This window comes from Protopterus annectens, chromosome 2.part0, assembly GCF_019279795.1.
Source record: "Protopterus annectens isolate FY-2018-M chromosome 2.part0, PAN1.0, whole genome shotgun sequence".
In the NCBI taxonomy this organism is placed as follows: Eukaryota; Metazoa; Chordata; order Ceratodontiformes; family Protopteridae; genus Protopterus; species Protopterus annectens.
This window is the reverse complement of record NC_056728.1, coordinates 1,794,086,790-1,794,100,771: the sequence shown is the minus strand read 5'-3', so window position 1 is coordinate 1,794,100,771 and position 13,982 is coordinate 1,794,086,790. Positions and strand designations below refer to the sequence as shown.

Here is a 13,982-nt window from a genome sequence, read left to right as displayed (position 1 = left end):
CATTCTCTCCACATATGTTATTACAAACTGTTACTTGCTCACCATAACTTAAATCTTTCAGCAACATACTATTGTTTGCATATTCATATGTACTCATATTCATCAAATTTATGGTGTCAGCATTTTCCATATTATCCCCCTGATGTTGCATCAAACACAAATTAGTATTACATTCACCATTTTGAACATTATCTGTAACATTTCTGATTTTAGTCAGTTGCCCCTTGCCAACGTTATGTTCATTAATTCCGGATGAACACAAACTGTTGTTGTCAGTAATCACAGTATGTACTGAAACAAGGTTTGAATCACTGAATATGTTATTAAAAACTAAAGCTGTTGAAACAACATTGTTATGCTTTTCATTCTCGCCAAAAATGGACTTACCCATATCCATCTGGTCTTGACCAACAGAGGTTTCAATAAAAAAACAACCATTTCCACTATAAATGTCTTCATGCACATGTCCCAAATTTCCTTTTCTATAGTTTCTCATGACATCTTCGTGTTCGCTTGTTGTTGTTTGCGTAGTTTCCACCCATTTTTTTGATTCAATAAAAAATCTTTTTTTGGTCGAGCTCCTGTTTGGTGATAACCAGTTATCTCCATAGATTGACCTTGGTTTTTAAGTCTATCGGACCTCCGTAAACAGTCCTCCATTTCACCATCATTCTGCGTACGGGTATCACGGACTTCTCCATCCTCATTACCGGAAATGACGTCAATCTGATCATCACTGTTATACTCTTGCGCCCTTTGTTTATAGTTGCCTTGACAACTCTCAACAGACTTGGATTTAGGATAAATAAGTCCCAGTTCATATCTCTGAATATCTCTATCAATTTTGTTGTTTTTCTTGCGAAAAATATTATCGCAACTCAATTCAACGACTTTAATAATATGCGTGTAGTTGTTGTAATACTGGTCAAATAATAAATCTTTACTGATGTTATTGTTTAATTGTTCCAACTCTTGGGTTAGCTTTACTATTTTGATGTTATTGTACTTAACCATGATCTCCATTAATTTCAGGCCACAGTTGTTAAAGAACTCATGCAATTCCTTCAACATATCATTATTGGTTTCACATCCGTTCGGATATTTCCACATACGTAAGCCTTTCGGCACCATACCTAACTCGCTGTTCCTAGTGAGATAACTGTTTTCTAATTGAGTTCTTTTTAATTTAAAAAGCTTCATCTCGAAACTTTTAAGCATCTCTTTCATAGGTTTGATGTCTGTATTCACAACTGTACCTTTAGTAATTCTGCCATCTCTGAAAGAATAACCATTATTCTTCCATATCTCGTTACTACACAATTCCTTCTTGTTTGAGTTGCTATTGATAATAACTGATTCAGTACAACCATCACCAGTGGAACTGGACCTTGGTGTAGCTTGTGTGAGCGGTAAGCCCAAGCTATCGCCCATATCCATTGTGCCAAGTACTTGTTCTTTGTTGAGCAGTTTATGGATTAATACTGAATGCTCTTTCAGTTGTACCTGTATTTGCTACAGCGCACTCGCTACGTCAACCATTGCACCCTCGTTATCCATGTAAACGCAAACCCAAAGTACAAACAATATATACTTATATACAATGCTTTGTACTCAATTACTTCAAATTAACCCGTAATTAAGGAAGTTGCTTAATGCAGGATGTTTATCTGAAGAAGTTCGTTTTCGAACGAAACCTAGGTAATCTTCGTTGTCTCAATAAACTGAAATTGGATTATTCGTTTTGGATTTACTTCTTTTTCCATCTACCCGGTTGTATGCTGGTTGGCTGTTGATGACATCTCCTGGTTGCCTGCACATCCTCGTTGGGTTATTATAGTTTGTTTGTTGTTTGTACTTTGGGTTTGCGTTTACATGGATAACGAGGGTGCAACGGTTGACGTAGCGAGTGCGCTGCAGCAAATACAGGTACAACTGAAAGAGCATTCAGTATTAATCCATAAACTGCTCAACAAAGAACAAGTACTTGGCACAATGGATACGGGCGATAGCTTGGGCTTACCGCTCACACAAGCTACACCAAGGTCCAGTTCCACTGGTGATGGTTGTACTGAATCAGTTATTATCAATAGCAACTCAAACAAGAAGGAATTGTGTAGTAACGAGATATGGAAGAATAATGGTTATTCTTTCAGAGATGGCAGAATTACTAAAGGTACAGTTGTGAATACAGACACCAAACCTATGAAAGAGATGCTTAAAAGTTTCGAGATGAAGCTTTTTAAATTAAAAAGAACTCAATTAGAAAACAGTTATCTCACTAGGAACAGCGAGTTAGGTATGGTGCCGAAAGGCTTACATATGTGGAAATATCCGAACGGATGTGAAACCAATAATGATATGTTGAAGGAATTGCATGAGTTCTTTAACAACTGTGGCCTGAAATTAATGGAGATAATGGTTAAGTACAATAACATCAAAATAGTAAAGCTAACCCAAGAGTTGGAACAATTAAACAAGAACATCAGTAAAGATTTATTATTATACCAGTATTACAACAACTACACGCATATTATTAAAGACGTTGAATTGAGTTGCGATAATATTTTTTGTAAGAAAAACAACAAAATTGATAGAGATATTCAGAGATATGAACTGGGACTTATTTATCCTAAATCCAATTCTGTTGAGAGTTGTCAAGGCAACTATAAACAAAGGGCGCGAGAGTATAACAGTGATGATCAGATTGACGTCATTTCCGGTAATGAGGATGGAGAAGTCCGTGATACCCGTACGCAGAATGATGGTGAAATGGAGGACTGTTTACGGAGGTCCGATAGACTTAAAAACCAAGGTCAATCTATGGAGATAAATGGTTATCACCAAACAGGAGCTCGACCAAAAAAAGATTTTTTATTGAATCAAAAAAATGGGTGGAAACTACGCAAATAACAACAAGCGAACACGAAGATGTCATGAGAAACTGTAGAAAAGGAAATTTGGGACATGTGCATGAAGACATTTATAGTGGAAATGGTTGTTTTTTATTGAAACCTCTGTTGGTCAAGACCAGATGGATATGGGTAAGTCCATTTTTGGTGAGAATGAAAAGCATAACAATGTTGTTTCAACAGCTTTAGTTTTTAATAACATATTCAGTGATTCAAACCTTGTTTCAGTACATACTGTGATTACTGACAACAACAGTTTGTGTTCATCCGGAATTAATGAACATAACGTTGGCAAGGGGCAACTGACTAAAATCAGAAATGTTACAGATAATGTTCAAAATGGTGAATGTAATACTAATTTGTGTTTGATGCAACATCAGGGGGATAATATGGAAAATACTGACACCATAAATTTGATGAATATGAGTACATATGAATATGCAAACAATAGTATGTTGCTGAAAGATTTAAGTTATGGTGAGCAAGTAACAGTTTGTAATAACATATGTGGAGAGAATGATGTGGCACATAATGTATTAGATACAGAAGATGGGTCATTACATGTGAATTTTTACATTAATTTTGACCCGGAAGTATATTACGAAGAGCCCATGATGAATGTGGATGTACATAATTTTAATCGGGGTGAAACTCAGGTTATAGATAATACAATGTATGCAGTGTTAAGTCATCCTATTATTATAAAGAATCAAGTTGGTGACTTTAAGTTATTTAATTACTCGAAAGTTATTATGGATGAGAAACAAGTTGATTTATTTGCAAAAGGGTTCAATTTTGTCCCATGTAATAAGGGGAACTTGGTCAATTCCATATTGGAGTTAAAACTATTTACTCGAAAATTAAACCTAAAAACTTGGTTTAATGATTGTCCAGTTAGTGACAATACAAATAGTCAAAAAGATGGTATGACGAAAAGGCCAAGTACATTTAATCCTCCAATGAATGACAGAATAGCCATTTTTGAGAAATTGAGTGAAAATAATATGAGGAAGTTTCACAAAAAATATAAAAAACAAATACATCATAATATGTCGAAAGAAGAACAAGAGATGTTTAAGGATATATGTAAGAAACGGGACATAAGGATCATGAAACCCGATAAGGGTAATGGTGTTGTTATAACAAGCACACATGATTATATATCCTACATGACTGATATGCTACAGGGAGATTCATATGTAGAAGTTAGTCTTAATGAAATATACATTGCATACGCAAAGATAGACTTATCACTCAAGAATATATCAAGGGGAAATATCTGAAGAAGAATTCAATTATATGGCTAATAGTAACCCAGTCATAAGTGGAATATTCGGCATACCCAAAATTCATAAGGGCTTGAACAACTTGCAATTTCGACCCATCGTCGATGGGAAGAGGAGTAAGACGTGTTTTATTAGTCAATTTCTGGATCATCATTTTAAGAAATGTTTGACCAAGTTCCCTTATATTACTAAAGACTCATGGGACTTTTTGGGGAAAATAAAGGAACTAAGAATGAAAGAAGGGTATTCATTCATTACGGTGGATGTATGCAACCTGTTCACTACTATACCCCAAGATATAGGTTTGATATGGCTCGAAGAGCAGCTTTATGAGACCAAGACATATGATCAAGGAAGGATAAATATGTTGGTTAATCTAATTGAAATAGTGTTATTAAATAATTATTTATATTATGAAGGTAACTATTACCAACAAGTGAATGGCGTGGCAATGGGGGCAGCTTGTGCCCCCATTTACGCAAATTTGATTATGAGTTACTGGGAATCCAATTATATTTTTAAAACTGAGTATTACAAACATATTAAAATATATACAAGATACCTTGACGATATATTTATTGTTTGGGACGAGGACAAGAAAATGTTGGAATCATTTTTGCTGTATATTAATAATACAGTTAGATTTTTAAAATTTACCCACGAAATAAGTCAGGAAGAAATTTCATACTTGGATATCATGTTATCCTACGATAAAATACAGGGAAGGGTAAAATCTAACATATACAGGAAACCAACATTTTCAAATGCTTACTTGCATTATAATAGCTGGCACCCTGACCATCAGAAAAAAGCAATTGTTAAAGGACAAATGGTCAGGGCTGCCAGAATGGTGAGTGATGAAGAGGAATTTGTGAAAGAATTGATGTACATATCAAATTTGTTTCAAAATAGAGGCTATCCCGAACAGTTATGCACCAAAATATACAATGAGGTGGCATACAAAAGGAAAATAGGGTCATATCAGGCCATATTAACTTCATCATTTTTAAATTTGGGAAATAGTAACAGTGTGGACATGGAAGAAGTTAAGTTCAACAATGTTCCTTTATATATATCTGTATATAACGATTGTTATCAAATTACAAAGGACATTATTCAGAGGAATTGGGATATTGTATGCAAAGATAAGAAATTGGGACACCTGTTTCAAGGTGGAGTGAAATTTGTGTATAAAAAAGATGCATCATTTAAGAACATTTTTGAAAGGGACAATAGCCACAATAAAGGAACTACACATAGACCGGCAGGTAATTTTAAATGCGGTCGATGTACCATATGCCCCTATATCTATTGCACCAATGACAATATAGTTGTAAATACTTGTAACATTAAAATAACAGGGCATTACAACTGTTATACATCCAATGTAGTATACCTCGCACTATGCCAGGATTGTGATTCGTTTTATGTCGGGAAGACTGCCCGACATTTTAGGGATAGAGTGAGGGAACATCTTTTAGATATTAAAAATTTAAAAACAACCAATGCCCTTGCCAGACACATACAAGGTAATGATGGACACAAATTTAAATTTTGTGTTATTCAAAATTTAATATATGATATACAAGGTAGAGTTACTACACATGATCTAGATATTTATGAGTTGAAATGGCAGATATTTCTAGACGCATGTAATATACCAGGTTTAAATGAATTTTGTACTATTAAGCCAATATTGAAAAACAATATGATAAAAGGGAAATAGTTTGAGTTGGACACGATGCAATCAGCATCGTGTACACTTATTATTTTCTTCATGCACATGTAAATTTATAATTATACATTTATATTCATCTATTTTAATACATTTGGTACAATTTTATGTATGAGACTTTAACATTCTATACTTGGTAAGAAATCATATATGAATTACTTGCATTTTATAGTTAATATGAATTAAGTTGTTATTTAATTTATTTCACTTTTTATATCTTTATCATTACATTACATTCAATTTAATTTTATTTTCATTACTATTATGTTCATAGTGTGTATGATAAGTATGATAGTTAGTATGTTAGGTTGTGATGTTATTTAGTACGTATTATAAGAGTATAGTTCATTTTTTAAAAGTTACTGTGCATTTAATATAGTTAATTAATATAACCTGATTAATTACGGGTTAATTTGAAGTAATTGAGTACAAAGCATTGTATATAAGGAAGTTGCTTAATGCAGGATGTTTATCTGAAGAAGTTCGTTTTCGAACGAAACCTAGGTCATCTTCGTTGTCTCAATAAACTGAAATTGGATTATTTTGTTTTGGATTTACTTCTTTTTCCATCTACCCGGTTGTATGCTGGTTGGCTGTTCATGACATCTCCTGGTTGCCTGCACATCCTCGTTGGGTTATTATAGTTTGTTCGTTGTTTGTACTTTGGATCATGGCAACTGTCACCCATCTAAGGCAGGTTTTAAAGTTGCATGTCTTCAAAGAGTTGGTTACGCTACCTTAACTGGTTTAGATATGTATCCCATCCACTTTCCAGGATCTTTAGCAGCACTTAGCAACTCCATCTCTCTTAACTTCTTATGAGTAGAACCACTGATGACCCTTTGCTTTCTTCATTGTTACTGCTACATAAGCACAATATGTCTATTTAACCAGACATCCTTTTACTTGGCAGCCTTTTTCAGTCAAATGGAAAACTTATTACACCTCCTTAGATTACAGCACATTTATTCTCCACAAACTGGTGATTTAAATGAGTATCTGTTAAAAAAAACATATTACTCATTTAGATAGGAGTAATAATACATCAAACATTAACCCTCACAGTATGTCATCTCTTTTTGCCAAGCAGACAGTAAACTTTGTTTCCTTATTCTTGGTCAAGAAATGTTTAACATTTCAGACTACATAAGGTATACTCCATGGGATCATGTTTCTTTTTGCTGAAAGCTGAAAATAGGAACTCTCATGCCACTTAGCCATTCTAGACTCCATTTAAATCATATCAACTTATAAATTAAATATAAAATCTCCTTGAAAAGGACAATACGCAAAAACATTTCATCAGGCTTATTGTTTTCCTGATAAAATGGGCTGAGTTGGTAATGCTAATAAAGAATGCTGGTATGGCAATGGCACAACAGATGAAGACAGATATGTCACTATACACTGTCCTAGATAGAACTGGTGGTAGAACACTGCTGAATTGTTTGATTTCATTAGAAAATCATACATTCCAACTATATTTGACTGCTGGTTAAGTCAGAACAATTGCTGAACAGACATTTAAGTGAAACTTTAGTAGTGACTGAGTCAGCAACTGTGTAGGATCATCATGGAGTTGTGGATGAAGCAAAAGACAGATCTCAATCTGATTTTTTTGTTCGTTTTAGTTTTAATGGTCCCCCCAATTTTTTTGTAATAAAATTATATTAAAAATCTTCCCTAATGAAGTTGCTTGAGCTCCTCCACATGCCATGAAGGAAGATGTAATCATGGCCATCTTCATGAAAGGCATTGCTAGACTCACATCTCGCATCTTTTTTTAAATGCTGTTGGAACAAGGAAAATGGAATAAAAATCATAAATACATCCACAAAACAATGCTCACAAAGAGCATCCTGCACCCTTATACTGGGCACCAGAAAAGACTGCACTCTGGTGTCCAAGCCAACAAAGGGAAATAAAACACATCTAGACTATGTCGTCAAATGTTTCAGACTGTGACCTATGACCTCTATGACATTCTGCTCTCTTGGCTGCTGAAATGAGACTACAAGGATCTTGTGAAACAAAGCGACAATCTACAACTCAACGACCATCCTACACAATTGATGCAGTGTCATCTTGCATACTTATGTACCTCACTACTAAGATGTTACACAGTAATCACCTGGAGAAAACTCTCTTTTGTAGACTGTTCTTGAGTCCTAGAATCAATGCTAACATCTCTTTCACAGCAATCTGAAGCACCACTTGAGACAGGACCAAATGCCCTGAATGGGCTAGGTTTCTCCACTGAGCTCTCCACCCTGTACCCATCTGTTGCTGGGAAATGAGAAGCTCAAGAAACTATCAGTATCAAACAAAATATATTTTATCAGAGACTGTTCAGTGGACTTCATTAGCAACAATATGGCCAGAAGGCATAGATCCCAGTATCCCAAAAGGCATCCCTAAGACAGCACTGAAACTTCCTTATGTGCCACGTAGTACTCTGGATCATCATGATACTAGGTGGCACTTGACCATGGACACTGGAGAAGGATCTGCCAAAAATAAAGTACTATGATGTGGCCCATAAGGAAAGGTTCACAGTCTGGATGATTCATTCCCTCGGTGAGAAATTCCATATCCCTCTCCAACTCTACCAATGCTCACAGAAAGATCTACTTTCGAGGAAGTTGGAAACATAATTATTTTCTCAGAATGTGAACTCCATGAAAAAACACACCATATTCAATTGCTCCTACTGGTCTGTAGACTGAGCCTACAAAGGGTAGACATGAGAAATATAAAGGCTTTTTAGATAAGCCAGTACACCTACAGCAAGACGCTTGAAAAACTTTGCAGAAGCAAAAGCCAGACCAATGGAAGGACAGAAACTAAAAGCTTTGATTTTCTGTCTTACATTTGAGAAATCTCCTGTGATGCTTGAAGACTGGGATGTGCCAATATGCATGTTTCAGAGCCATAGTCACAATTCCTGCTCACAGTGTGAGCAGATGCAAGATGGACTATAGTATGGCCACTCTGTCTCTTATTATAAATGGTAAATCTCCTACCCAACCTTAAGAAACAACAGCACAGAAAGTGAAAAAGAAACAAAGGCATAATGGAGATATGAAAATAAAGGACAGTTAACTATTTTGCACTTTCCATTTCTTTGGCCTTCAAGCTAAATTTATCCATTACATTGCAATTCTGAAGAAGTCAACTTAGTTCCCTGTTTGGCTGCATAACCAGCACTTTACAAATACTGGTGAGAGGAATGGAAAAAAACAGTAGATTCAGGTCTTTTTAATAAATTTTTTAGGGCCTGTAGCATTTGTATGCAATGCCTGTATGCAAATAGACAACTTTGGAAGCAACCTATCATGCTTCCAAATGCAATTACATGCAGAAAAAAATATTCAGAAACTTATTTTTGAAAATAAAATGAATAAACTACAGATGGTAATATATGCAAGACCAGCAAACGTTCAATAAGAAATGATACAACATTAAAAGCCCTCAGGAAAATGGTTAATTAGAGCAACTCATCTTATAAATGTAAAAAAAAAATACACTTAGGATTTCATCACAAAGGGCTAGGAAAATGCTGGTCTGACATGCCCCAACCTATTTGTCATAACAAAGACTCCTGACAAATAATTACAGAACTTACATTCCAATACTCAATGTGTGATGCACCAAAGGCTTTCCCCAGATTTTCAAGACTGGTTCTAGAGAATTTCTTAACTCAAATCTCTCCAATGGAGCTCTTCAGTTTGTACTCTAACTTATTTACCATTTACACCTGTTATTGGGTAGGGTAGTGCACTGATCTCAATGTACCATTTGCAGGCACAATCTGGGTGAACAGGATCACATAAGAAATAAGAAGTTATGTACTCACCATAATGTTCCATCTGAGTTGTTTCTCTTCATTTGTCTTCAACCTGTGGGTACTTGGATCCAGAACGGATCCAACTCTGACACCTTTCCAGCATCTGATCCAAGCTCCTTCCCTACCCATAATGCCCCTGTCTTCCTCCTCCCTTCAGATAGAGTTTGCTGCCCACCATAGGTTCATAGGTTGGTACTAGGCTATTGGCCCTAGGGCCTATACAAGCCTAGCCATAACAATTCCCTGGCTATTTCTTCCCACACTATTTACTTCTCCATAGCATCCCAATCTGAAACAAAATCTTATCCCATGACAAGGATCTCCCTAAGCAAGCAGAGGAGAACAAAGGCATACTCATATGGCGACCATTCCCCTTCTGGCCAGACCACCACACAGCCTACAGAAGGCAGGAGGAAGGAGGGAGGGATGGTTGAAGACAAATGAAGAGCAACAACTCAGATGGAATGTTATGCTAAGTACATAGGTTTTTTTACCCAAAGTTGTTATTTTCGTTTGGTCTTCAACCAGTGGGACAGAGTCCCCAGCTACAAAACACCTGGGAGGTCCTCATGGAAGGATGTTCCGGAGCATGGCAGAGCCAAAGGATGCCCCGTTTCTGGATACAATGTCAAACTTGTAATGCGAGATGAAAGTATGTGAAAAAGCCCAAGTAGCCGCAGAACAAATGTCATCCAGAGAAACTCTGGACCAGAAGGCAGCTGAAGTAGCCACAGATCTAGTGGAATGCACCTTAATATGACCTGGCGGGCTTAAAACTCTAGCTGAATACGCCAGGGAAATGCCCTGGGAAATCCAATGGTCAATGGTGACTTTCGACACTGGTTTCCCTAAAAAGGGCTTAGAATAGAAAATATAAAGTTGGTCAGACTTACGAAATGATTTAGTCCTATGCAGGTAAAAACATAACTATCTGTGTACATCCAACAAGTGGAGTTTGTTCTCTCCCTTACTTTGAAAATTTGGAAAGAAAACCGGGAGATTAACACTTGATTAATATTGGCTTCCGAAGCTACTTTAGGAAGAAAGGATGGATTAGTACACAAAGACACCCTGTCTTTATAAAAAGAGGGAGGCTTGACCGACAATGCTTGAAGCTTCGAAACCCTTTTGGCAGATGTAATAGCAACCAAGAAAGCCGTCTTCCAGGACAGAAACCAAGTCCATTGAGGCTGCAGGCTCAAAGGAGGGAGAGACCAAAGCCTGCAGAACTAGCATAAGATCCCAGGGAGGCAGTGGGTCCTTAGCCAGTGGTCGAATTAAAAGGTGCCTTTCAAAAAGGCTTTACAAAGCTTAGAAGAAGTTAAAGAAGCCATATTGTTGCCTACATGAAAGTTAGATATAGCTGCCAGTTGGACCTTGACTGTAGAAGGACTTGGTACCTTGCTGAAAAATACCTGCCAAAAATTCTAAAACCGTCTGAACCTGAGCAGTGAAGGGATCTAGGTCACGCTGAGAAGCTCAAATAGAAAAACATTTCCACTTACTAGAATAAACCTTCCTGGTAGAAGATTTATGAACCACAACCATAATTCTTTTGACCGGCGAGGATAACCTGGGAGTCCTGCTATCACGGGAACTGGAGCAGCCAACCAGCAAGGTTTAGAGACTGACCAGGTCTGGATGGGGAATCGATGAGAGATATCTGGAATCAGATCTAAAATCCAGGGAGGACACACACCATAAGACTGCAGAGAGGGGAACCATACTTGGTGAGGCCAGAATGGGGCAATAAGGATGACAGAACTCCCCAGCCTGTGAGCTTTCTGAAGAAATTTTGGTATTGGGACAGAGGAGGATATGCATACAGAAGACCGGAGGGCCAAGCATGAATCAGAGAATCTCTGGGGGGTTCAGAGTGAAAAACTCACTGCACTTCACATTGGAAGGAGAGGCAAAGAGATCGCAGCAAGGCTGACCCCACTTGAGAAAGATCTATTTCGCTACCAAAGGATTCAGAGACCACTTATAAGGCATCAGTATAAACCTGCTAAGCCTGTTGGCTAGAATGGTGGACCTCCCCGGAATGTGCATTGCCACCAGAAGTAATGAATGAAATGCATCATGAAGTGCATCAACACCAAGCACAAGTTCAGTTAAAAGGAGATTTAATAAACGGCTGAGCAAGTACAAAGTACGTTCACAGAGAATACTGCTTCATCAGGCAATAACACTCAACCAAATTCCCATCAATATTTATACAAATACCTTGCAATTAAACAATTAAATGTTTAAAGAAATACTGCCTAAAACAATACATTTACAAAACCTTTCAAAACATAACTCCTTTAATACAGCTATGTATAAATCAACTTATTTAATACAACTGTGTAAGAAATTTAACTCTGGTTTCAGAGAAAAATTTCACCGAGACCTGGTACACAGCGAGCCTGAAAATATAAAATCTATTTTATTTTTTTCAGTGGCATTTCTTATGTCACCACCTCTTATAATGCCATATAACTCAGCACACGTACTGAAAATGTGGCTGAAACATACACTGGCTTCCCAAAGCAATCCATCATCCTGGATTCTCGGTCTGGCAGATGGACCATGGAGCTCTCCTGGGTGAGCTCCTTCTTAGTGGCTGTTGCCACTACCATGGCATCTACGGGGGATCCCTTGGCCCACTGGGTCCTATCTGAAGGAGCACTCAAGACCATGTTGGGCATTTGGGGAATGGCACCACCATGTCCGGTTCCTTCCATGCCCATGATGTAATTAGATCCACCAGTGGATCTGCGGTAGGGGATACCCAGGCTGTAGAGAGTCCTGTGTCAAATGCCTCCAGGAATACAGATTCATCAGAGTTGTGTTTCTGGGCAGACCACCCCCTTACTCACAAAGGATCTCCATGATGTCTCCAAAGGAGACATCCTTTAGGGGGTGACTGGGGGGAACCCTCCCCCTTCATTCAAATTGGTGTCCTCTGTGAGGGACTCCGGTGGGGAGTTAATGTGCCTCCTTTTGCATTTATGCTTTCGATGCACCTCCTCAGGGGGAGCTTCGGGGGAGGGACTCGAAAACGTCTGGCTACTCCCACGTGGGAACTCCCTGGGGTAGAGAGGCATCAGGCTGTCCCTGAGGTAGCAGGATGGTGGAATCCATACCAGAAACAGAGGGAGCCAGGGCAGCCTCCTAAGACAAGACAGTCAAAGGTCTTGATGGTAGAGAGAGAACCCTCTCCACCACGAAGGCAGAAGGAGAGTGAACCGCCTGAGAAGGGAGTAATGATGAGTCTGCCACCCTCTGGATCGACGGGGAGTCACAACCGAACCTCTAGGTGCCAAGACTCAAACTGGAAGGCTCTGCTCAGAAAGGCTTGGAGCAGACACCATCCTCTCTGATCTGGAGCCAAGGTTACAGCTCTGAGCTTGTCGGATGTGACCTACTCAAGGTAATGGCCAGCGCTGAGGTACAAGGTACTGTCGGCACCGACCACTCGACGCAGAGAGTCCTCGGATCTGAAGGCTCCGAAACTGGGGGATGGATCGGAGAAGGAGTACTTGGTAGGAATGTGGAGTGCATGTCCCCTGCTCCAGAGGCAGCGAGTGGATCAGGACGAAGAGGCCATCAATAAATTTAATTGTGGTTAACTTAATTCAATTTTAAGTAATCTTTTCGGTTGCATTTGTTCAACTCTAGGCCTCAAAATAGATTCATGGGCCACAATAAACACAGTAAATACTGATTTTTGTAATGTATAAAGAACGTAAATGGTTTTCACGGTGACCATTCAAACATGCATACTATCAGCAGTGTTTTCTTCATACAGTTGTGATCTTTCCTGTCTGCGTCACTTAATTTTCATAGTCCTCTAAATATCCCATCAATCATTTCATAAAAATAAGTTGTATAACAATAACATTCAAAGTATATTTAGCTAGATTAGACAGAAGTCAAATATCAATGCTGCTGTGTTTGCCAACATGTAAGCATTAAGATGAAATCTTCCAATACCTTGTACGCAGCATGGTTTTGGAATTATATGAACAAGCAATATTTGACACCTAGAGGTGTCAGTACACTAGGAGACATCAGTAGGCTGTAATGAGTTAAAATGATATGTCAGATATACTTACAAAAGCACAGGAAGGTCCAATTTGGTTCAGTGCCCTCTCAGTATGGGACCATTTGTACAAGGTATTAGTTAGCACAGTTGTGTCCAGATAATCAGCTAGAAGCTC

At 38.0% G+C, this 13,982-nt stretch overlaps 1 long non-coding RNA gene across 1 annotated transcript in view; it reads right to left on the bottom strand.

The window, feature by feature from the left end:
• The window catches only part of LOC122793627, a 183,831-nt gene that overhangs the window by 49,138 nt on the left and 120,711 nt on the right, over positions 1-13,982 (bottom strand). The window contains exon 2 of the long non-coding RNA XR_006363497.1: positions 13,878-13,981. This is a non-coding gene — a long non-coding RNA (uncharacterized LOC122793627). The remainder of the gene's footprint in view (positions 1-13,877; position 13,982) is intronic.